This window comes from Nomascus leucogenys, chromosome 22a (assembly GCF_006542625.1).
Source record: "Nomascus leucogenys isolate Asia chromosome 22a, Asia_NLE_v1, whole genome shotgun sequence".
NCBI classification, from domain to species: Eukaryota; Metazoa; Chordata; class Mammalia; order Primates; family Hylobatidae; genus Nomascus; species Nomascus leucogenys.
Window position 1 is genome coordinate 66,522,464 of NC_044402.1, and position 10,670 is coordinate 66,533,133.

Here is a 10,670-nt window from a genome sequence, read left to right on the forward strand (position 1 = left end):
CAACACATAAGACATTACACAAGAAAATATCAGTAAATATTCAAATTTAGCAATGAATCTATTAAAATTGAAAAAGAAAAAGAATGAAATAATTTGTTTCAGTAACCCATGGAACAAAATAAATTTATGTGCAGACATGGAATAGGAATTCCAAACAGGATAAGGACAGAGAAATAAAAAATAAAAATTGAAGAAATAGTGGTTACTATATTCTCAAATTTGAATAACGCTACAATGCTAGCTCAACACCTAGAAAGATTTTAAAATTCCTATAAAAATAAAACACAAAGCACATCAAAATAAAATTGCTAAAAACCTATGATAGAGAAAATCTTAACAGTAGCCAAAGAAAAAAGAAAAATTACATAAGAAAAACAATGATTAAAATGTATGATATTGGTTGCGCACTAGTGCTAGTGGCTTCGTGATTTGGTCCTCGGACCTGGCAGCTGTCACTGGTACTGAGCTGGTAGAAAGCCCCTGTTGGTGAGCTCATTGGAGCTTGAACCCATTGTCACCCTTCTGACTCACCAGCAAATAAATAAATAAATAAATACAAGGTTGAAGCAGATTGCCCAGGAAAGTTCTTCACTGGTGGGCTTAATATGGAAACAAATGAGAAAGCGCTTGAAGCACCATTTGGCAAACATGGGAGAATAGTAAATAGTGAAAGTACTCTTGATGAAAGACCGTGAAAGCAACAAATCAAGAGGATTTGCTTTTGTCACCTTTGAAAGCCCAGCAGACGCTAAGGATGCAGCCAGAGACATGAATGGAAAGTCATTAGATGGAACAGCCATCAAAGTGGAATAAGCCACCAAACAATCATTTGAAAGTGGTAGACATGGACTGCCTCCACCTCCAAGAATTAGAGGTCCTCCAAGAGGTCTGAGAGGTGGAAGAGGTGGAAGTGGAGGAACCAGGGAACCTCCCTCATGCGGAGGACACATGGATGATGGTGGATATTCCATGCATTTTAACATGAGTTCTTCCAGGGGATCACTCCCAGTAAAAAGAGGACCACCACCAAGAAGCGGGGATCCTCCTCTAAGAGATCTGCACCTTCAGAACCAGTTCGCAGCAGCAGTGGAATGGGAGGAAGAGCTCCTTTATCACGTGGAAGAGATAGTTACGGAGGTCCACCTCGAAGCGAACCGCTGCCCTTTCGTAGAGATGTTTATTTGTCCCCAAGAGATGATGTGTATTCTGCTAAAGACAACTCTTCAAGCAGAGATTCCCCAAGTTCTTGTGATACAAGAGATTATGCACCACCACCACGAGATTATACTTACCGTGATTATGGTCATTCCAGTTCATGTGATGACTATCCATCAAGAGGCTGTAGCGATAGAGATGGATATGATCGTGATCATGACTATTCAGATGATCCAAGTGGAAGTTCCTACAGAGATTCATATGAGAGTTATGATCACTCACATAGTGGTCCACCTACACAAGGGCCCCCACCATTTTATACTGGAAGCAGTCGCTATCATGATTACAGCAGCTCACGTGACGGATATGGTAGAAGTCAAGACAGTTACTCAAGCAGCCGAAGTAATCTCTACTCAAGTGGTTGTGATCGGCTTGGCAGACAAGAAAGAGGGCTTCCCCCTTCTATGGAAAGGGGGTACCCTTCTCCACGTGATTCCTACAGCACTTCAAGCTGCAGAGCACCAAGAAGTGGTGGCGGTGGAGGAAGCCGATCCGATAGAGGGGGAGGCAGAAGCAGATACTAGAAACAAACAAAACTTTGGACCAAAACCCCAGTTCAAAGAAACAAACAAAAAGTGAAACTATTCTATCATAGCTACCCAAGGGCTACTAAAAGGAAAAATTGTGCTACCTTTTTTAAATTCCCTGTTAAGTTCCCCTCCATAATTTTTATGTTCTTGTGAGGAAAAAAGCAAAACATGTTTAATTTTATTTGACTTTATGACATTGCTTTTCAACAAGCAAATGTTAAATACGTTGAGACTTGTTGTATTAGTGTTGTAACTTTCCAAGTAAAAGTATTCCTAAGGGCCACTTCCTATCTGATTTTTCCCAGTAAATAAAGCAATTCTAAGATCTTCCACAAAACATCTAGCCATGTAAAATGGAGAGATGAATCGTTCTGCCTATACAAACAAGCTAGCTTTAGAGGGTGGTGGGGGTTTGCTACTCAGAAGATTTCAGGATGTCTTCCAACTGAAATCTCAATGTTCTCAGCATGGAAAACCTGAAATCAGATGCCTATGTAAGGAAAGTGCTTTTCACGCAGTAAATCCAAAAAAGCAAATGGATAATGCTGGCCATTTTGCTTTTCTGACATTTCCTTGGGAATCTGCAAGAACCTCCCCTTTACCCTCCCTAAATAAGACCATTTAAATACGTGTTAAACAACTACAGAATACTAAATAAAAAGTTTGGCCAAAACCAACCATGAAGCTGCAAAGGTGTCTGCTCTTACAGTTTCAAATTTTTGCAACTCCGTAATGTCTCACTTTTAAAGGAACAGCTTGATTGCCAAGGTGAAAATAGATAAGCAATAAAGTTGTCTCCAACTTCCTAAAGGCTTATGACTTCTAAAAAGTTAATCTATCAGCATTCCACATCAGATTTAAAGCATCAAATGCCTGTGAAACAGCAAAGATGGTTGAGGATTATGCTCATTATGGTCGCGGAGTGCTGATTTATTCGCAGTAGATAAAGCTGGCAGTCAGAGAAACAGATGCTAAGAGTTGTTGAATCAGAAGGTGGTTGATTGTCGATGTCACTACAGTTGCATAAGAAGTGCTGTCAGAATTGGTTTGGTGCAATCAATGGATTTTGCCTTCAAGGGTTCCTGTGGACCTGAGGATGGCATCAGTGCTGATTAACATTCATAACTAGGGAGTGAGTAGTAGTTACTTAAAACAATAATTGACCAAATGGAAAAGGAGAAGTAATTAAGGAAATTGGTAAGTGGAGGTAGTCAGGAAGTTCTTGTGTTTCTTTACATAGATTTTACAGCTTTAGTTTTCATTTTGTTTAGCTAAAGTCAAGGGGACAACTCTTCAATTTAGAACTCAAGTTGAATCATAAAAATGATAAATATAAGTGGTAGCTCTATCTAGTAAAGTGTCTATGTCTGTCAGTAAGTGAAACATTTTTTGGTGGTGGCTTATCCAGAAACAGAATTTTGTTGTAGAATAAAACTTATGAGTGACATCTAGAAAGTAACAAACATGCTAAGATGGCAAGCACACTGGAAACAAGTAGGCCACTTTTCCTGATTGTTTTATAAGCTCACTTTACCTCCCAATCTTGGAAACAAGTTTTAGTTTATTGCTTTAGAGACTAGAGCCAATAGTATAATTTTCTCAAAGGAAACAGACTTGAGTTGTTGGATTACAGGAAGTAACTTCTAAGATTTTTTTTTTTTTTTGTCGTAATTATGGCACTGTCATGTTTTACCGTTTGCAACTAGGGATAGTAAGTACAACATTTTAAACTCTCATTTGACAGACTACTACTAATCACAGACCTGTAATGGGTAATGACCAAATTAGTGTGGTTGTTGCACTTCCATAGTTGTCTTAGCCCAATCCTTCCATACTCTTATGATTACCTGGGTTAAAGCTTCTGTGAGGACCTTTTTGGCTCTTGAGATATCCTAGATATTTAAGATATTTAGATATCCTAAAGATAGCATAGTATATAGAGATTGTACCAATTATGAATGAATATTAAGTTCAAAGCAAGACGTATGTTAAAATGACCAGACACCGGTTTGATAAATAGTTTACTGACCTAGCAGACTTGTGGAAAAAGAATCAGATCTTCATTCTTCTGGGTTTATACTGGTTGTAAAACAGAATGATATAGAAAATGTTTCCCTTGTTTAACTGGTAGTTGAACATAGAACTTGGGTATTATAGATCACTTTTCACTTTTTGGTATGTATTGAAACTTTAACAAAACTTTAACATGGCAAAAAAAAAAGTATGCATGTTGCCTATGGAAAATATACAACCAAAAAGTTGGTGGAATAACCTCTTAGAAGGTGTAGAAAATATTATTGCAACCTAAAATCTATATTCAGTATAAGTGCATATTTCAAACACAAACTCAATATAAAACATCTCTGAATATAGCTAGCCCTATAAATTATATAAGTAATTTGTTAACTTTACCTCAAAGAACACACAGTCCCACATACATTCATAGTTATATTCTATAAATTGTTTAATAAATAAATACTATTCTTACACAGTTTTTTTTCAGAAAACAGAGGTCAACATTATCCTGATAACAAAAGTCAAAAAAGAAACTTCAAGGAAATAAAACTGGGACATAATATCTTCATAAAGATAGATACAAACTTCTTAACAAAATATTAGCAAATGTTGTTACCAGTAGGTGTCCAGGTTCTTGGCGTCTCGAACAAAGAATTGAACAAAACTCACAAACACGGCCGGGCGCGGTGGCTCACGCCTGTAATCCCAGCACTTTGGGAGGCCAAGGCGGGCGGATCACGAGATCAGGAGATCGAGACCATCCTGGCTAACACAGTGAAACCCTGTCTCTACTAAAAATACAAAAAATTAGCCAGGCGTGGTGGCGGGCGCCTGTAGTCCCAGCTACTCGGGAGGCTGAGGCAGGAGAATGGCGTGAACCCCGGGGGGCGGAGCCTGCAGTGAGCCGAGATCGGGCCACTGCACTCCAGCCTGGGCGACAGCAAGACTCTGTCTCAAAAAAAAAAAAAAAAAAAAAAAAAAAACTCACAAAGCGAGGAAAGCAAAAGCTGGGATTTTTTGAAAATGAAAGTATGATCCACAATGTGGGAGCAGCCTGAGCATAGGGGCTCAAGAGCCCTGTTTACAGGATTTTCTGGAATTTCAGCACTCTAGAGGTTCCCATTGGTTACTTGGCATATATTCCATGTAAATGAAGAGAATGAGGTAAAGTCACAGAGTCATTTACTTGGGATGTGCCCTATTGTAAATGGAGAGGATATTATTTGGTGTGTGTGATCCAGGTAAATGGAGAGGATGAATGTGAAGTTACCAAGTGTAAATGGCATGAATGGAGAGGAGGAAGTGAAGTTACAAAGCCATTCACATTCCTGTCATTGCTGACGTGCTTTCATTCGATTTCGTTCTAGAAAGTCAGCATGGATCAGTCTTAAGTTCCTGCCTCCAGGTCCTATTCTCTTGCCTCAATGTGATATATCATAGCCCAGTTAGTTTTAAGGCAGAAATGCAAGATTGGTTTGAGTATCAACCTATATAATTTACTACATTAATATACTTTTTAAAAAGCTATGATTATCACAAAAGATGCAGTAAAGACTTTGAGAGGACGTAATACCCATTCAACCTGATAAAAGTCAAGTTGAAAAACTCAGCTAAAATCACATTTAATGGTAAAAGATTTAGTGTTCTTCCTTTAATATCAGTAACAAGGAAATGATTTCCACTCTTATTATAAATTCATTCAATTAGTCAAAACATAAAACATATGAACATTAGAATGGAAGAATTAAATCTGTCTTCATTTACATATGACATATGCAGAAATGTGTATGTGCATATACATTGAGGAATCCAGACAAAGCTATTAGCATTTGTGAGTAGGCTAGCAAATGCTGCAAAATATCAGGTCTCCACACAAAAATCAATTATATCTCTATATAATAGCAATGAACATAAATTGAATTGTAAAAAATATCAGTCATAATAATATCAAAAACATGAAATGACTAGTGATAAACTTTAAAAAATATGTGTGAAGCAAACTGAAAGAATAGTGCTGAGAGAAATCTCTATGCAATCTCAATCAACAGTCTTACTTATTGAAATTGACAAGCTTATTTCAAAATATATGGTAATATAAGAGATAACAAATAGATAAGTAATTTTAATTTTTAAAGAAAATGTTAGAGGACATTCACTACCTGGTTTCAGGATATAATATAAATACAGACATAATCAGGCCAATTTGATGTTGTTATGAAGACAGAGACATAAATCATTAGAATAGAATCAAGTCTAGTTAGCTAGGTACATAGACAGATAGATATTAATTTATCTTTCACAGTGTTGCCAAGTCAATTTAATGAGAAAATTATACTATTGAAATACTATGACTGGAACAATAGCATATTTTTATGGAGAAAAAAATGAAACTTTCTTCTTAATTCACACCATACAACAACTCAAAATAGATTATAGATCTAAAATTAAGAGATACAAGTATTAAACTTTCAGAAGATCAAATATCTTTATGTTAGGTTGGTTAGCAAAAATATTTTATATAGAACATAAAAAAGTATGAATAACAAAAATATTCACATTTAAAATATATCAAAATGAAAAACTACTGTTCTTTAAAACATACCCATTATGAAATAAGGCAAGTCACAAACTAGAAGAAAATATTGAAAATGAATATATTTAACACAGAAATACAAGAAATACATCTAGACTACATAAGAAACTCTTAAAATTCAATAGAGGAAAATAAATCAATTTTGCATTAGAAAAAAAGATATTTGATTTAAGAAGATATACAAATGACCAATTAGCACCTGGAAAAATTGTCAGCATCATTAGTCATCAGAGAAATTAAAACTAAAATTATAATTGGATACCACTACGAATCCAATAGAATGGCTAAAATGCAAGACTATCAATAGAAATATTGATAACTGGTTCTTCACGTACATTGCCTGTGAGAATATAAAATGACAACCTTTGAAAAATGCATTTTAGCAGTTTTGTATAAATTTGAACAGATATTTACCATATGACCTAGCCATTCCATTTCTAGATATTTGCCCAAGAGAAATGAAAGCATACACCCACACAGAGACTTGTACACAAATGTTTATAGCTTTTTTATTCCACATAGCAAAAATCGGGGAACAATCCAAATAGCCATCAACATGTGAATAAATAAACATGTTAGCATAACATACAATTGAATGCTAAGAAGCAATAAAAAGGAATGAACCGTAGACACAACTTCACAACATAGATGATCTCAAAAACATTATGTTGAAAAAGGAGTCAGGCACAGAAGAGTAAATGACTGACTTTTGAGCCATTCATATGAAACTCAGGAAAGAATGCACATCTTTATAGGCAGAAAGCAGATTGGTGACTGGGGCTAATGTTGGTGAAACAGGATTGACTGTGAAGAATCACAAGGAACTTTTTCAGGTGATAAAAATGTTCCATGTCTTGAGGTAATGATAGTGGTGACCTGTCTGTACACATTCTTCAAAACTCATCAAAATATACAATAAATTGGGATGCATTTTATTTTAAGTAAATTATCCCTTGATAAAGTGTATTGTATTGAAATAAAACTTAATCTAAGTTTTATATCTCAGAGAAAATTTAGATTTCCAAAATAAGAAACATGGTTGTATATATTTCCGTAAGTCTGTGCATCAGTCTATATATACCAAGCAGCATATAAAATTATTATACTTATTTACGTTTTAATAAATTAATTTAACATTGTGTAATGACATGGTGTAATAGAAAAAACCTTATACTAAAGATGAGAATCCCTAAGTTAGATTCCAGTTCTGCTTATTACTGGGTATGTGGTCTTCATCAAAGCCACTGACCCCCTCCATGTGTCACTTTTCATACTTAATGATGAATATTATAATACAAATCGAATACAGTGCAGTAATAGTCAAATGACATGGTGATTTTGTCCCTTACCACAACTTTAAAGCATTATATAAAGATAGCCTTATTTCTATATTATCGTCAACATTACTTTAAGAAGTAGACATTGGCTTTGTTACAACTTGTGCAGGGAGTCTATGTTTCCCACAATAAGAGCTGCTTTATGCTCTAATGTCATCCAGGATTCAGAGAATGTTTAACTTTAATATTAGATCATATTTACTTCAGTGAAAGAGGTGAAAGGCTATTGGAAAAAATAAAAATGGATGGCAACTTAGCCATCAAAAAATACAATAAGGCTTGGGCATGGTGGCTCATGCCTATAATCCCAGCATTTTGGGAAGCTGAGGTGGGAGGATCACTTGAGTATAGGAGAGTGAGACCAGCCGGGGCAACACAGTTAGACGTTATCTCTACAAAAAATGTAAAATAGTAGCTGGGTGTGGTGGCATGCACTTGTAGTCTCAGCTACTCAGGAAGCTGAGATGGGAAGATTTCTTGAGCCCAGGAGTTCCAGGCTGCAGTGAGTTTATTCCACGGCACTCAAGCCTGGGTGACAGAGTGAGACCCTGATTAAAAAAAATAATAATACAATATGTATCATCACATACTGGAAAAAGAATATATACACTTTTGATTCTGGGTGAGATTTGTTTTCTATGAATATATCTTAGTTTCATATGTCTTATTGGAAGTAAAGTGTATATATTATTTTTTATTTATATATGTCTATTTAAAACTAGTAACAAGGAGCTAGGCAAAGCTCAAATGAGGGCATCTTTTCCAAATTTTATAATTCTTTGCTCATTTATGCTTAAATATACATTGATTTTGCTATATGCTAAATTTTTAAATTTTTGTTCTGTGAGTGTATTTTGTATTAAAATGAATGACCAACCATAGCAAACCTACTGTAGAAAATAGCGAACTGTGATAAATAATTTCTACCCTCTTGTTGCAAAATAAACTGGATCACTACTATAGGATTAAGTAGAAAAATAAAATAAAACAAATTCTAATGGAAACACAATGAGTAGCAGAGAGACAAGGAAAGAATCTTAGTTTTATAGCTGTGTTCAGGTGTAAAGAAAACAAGACATCTAGTACAGTAGAAGATTGAAAAGTCAAGGAGGAAAAGAATTATTTAATTAAATAAAATGGTTTGTGAAAAACTAACAAATGGAAGACCTCCACAAACATTTTTAATGGTTTCCTGGCAACGTTATTGGCTAAATAATGGAGTAATGCCCCTGAGAAATTCTAAGTGCACTATTAGTTAGGAAATGTAAAAACTTGTTTGGGCTAATCGTTAGACACAAAGAGATTGGACCTCAGACTGGACAAATTCCATGGTAAATGGAAAGAACTTGGCTTTCTGAAGGCTTTGTGAGGGCAATAGCTTTTCAGTCAGTGAATCTAAACTGCAAACTTGCTTGGTCAATAGATCAACATTTGCGTTTGGGAAATCCATTATTTCCCTTCTATAAGGCCTCACTTTAATCCTAAATTGCGATTTTACTAAAGAAAATTGACTCCTTCACCTCCCCCAGAAAGTTAATATTTTCTTGTCTATTTAGCATTGTGAGTTAACTATTGTTGTGATTAATGCAGTTTCTTGATTTCAAGTTGTTCTCATTTGTTTGAATCCTGAAAAAGCTTTAAAGAATGGACTGGGACTATAAACAATTCCAATTAAAAAGCACTCACTTTTCAACTAGCTTTACAAGAACTGATTTTCTGTTAAAATACTCAGGCCATGTTTCAATCACAATGCAATAAAGTTCCCATTTTAAATTACAAAAGATGAGATTTTACCATTCTAAACTAAACGCACACCTAACACTTCCTAATATTAAGACTCCAAATTTCCGAATTATGGGAGAAAGACCAGATCATTTTAATCCATGAAAGTTTAATTTGCTCCTTGACCTTCAATTCTTCACCTACAGAGACTCTTCCTTATTTTATCCATTGAAGATATATTACACGTACAAGGTACTGTTGTAGGCAAGGCTTGGAGCAATAAAATAACATACCTGACCACCTCACAGAAAGATCTTACGACCACCATTTGAAGATTTTAGAAGACTTATATTGTATGTAGTAAACTGACATGAAAGTAAAAATTACATGCAATGTCTAATTCATGGTGGCCTAAAGGATGGAACAGATGGTGTCGTTTTTTTTTTTTTTTTAATTTTAGGGAAAATAGGGATTAGTAGGAGGCAGGCTGCTCAAAGGGTGCTTTATAGAAGAGGTGAGACTTTATATTTCTGTTCTATACATATCTTAAAATATCTTTTGCATGCCAGGATATGAGCTATTCTTGGAAATGCAAAGATAAATAAATACATACCCTGAGTTTATAGACTAAAGACTGAAACATACCTACAAGTAAATAGCGACAATATTACTTAAACCGAAAAAAGAGGAATGAGACAGAGAAGGCAGCTTAATGAATTGCTTGAGCAAAAGAAGAAAATGGAAATGGGAGATTGGCATTTTTTCAATATCTAGTGTCCGCTAGATACATCATTTTATATATCATTCAAATAACACTGCAAAGCATTATTATTATTATTCTCATTTTAGACGTGAAGAAATTGGGGTACATAAAAATTTAAGTATTTTTCCCAAGGTTAATGGTAGGATTAAGATTTGAATGCCAGCCTGCCAGCTTCAAAACCCTTCTTCTCAAAAAAGTAAGTGTTTAGGAACCTTCCAATTATAATCCTGAATATAATTCTACCAGGGTGTAAGACTGCACTAATTTATCACAGGTAACTGTCTAATATCATAAAGAAATAGACCTAAGATCTACTTCCTCAAAAATGTTTAGGCTCTATATATGCCTCTGCAAATTTTCTTTACGAATGAATTTATTTTATTATAAGACTTGCACCAAACTTTTGATACTGACTTTCTGCTTGGAAACTTCCAGCAAAGTTGATTTTGGGGAAAAGAGCAGGAAATTTTGATCTTGGAAATGCGGAAGTAATA

General features: G+C 35.1%; 1 pseudogene; it reads left to right on the forward strand.

The window, feature by feature from the left end:
• Window positions 1–661: 661 nt before the first annotated feature.
• Window positions 662–1,739, forward strand: LOC100589533 (annotated as a pseudogene).
• The last annotated feature ends 8,931 nt before the right edge of the window (window positions 1,740–10,670 follow it).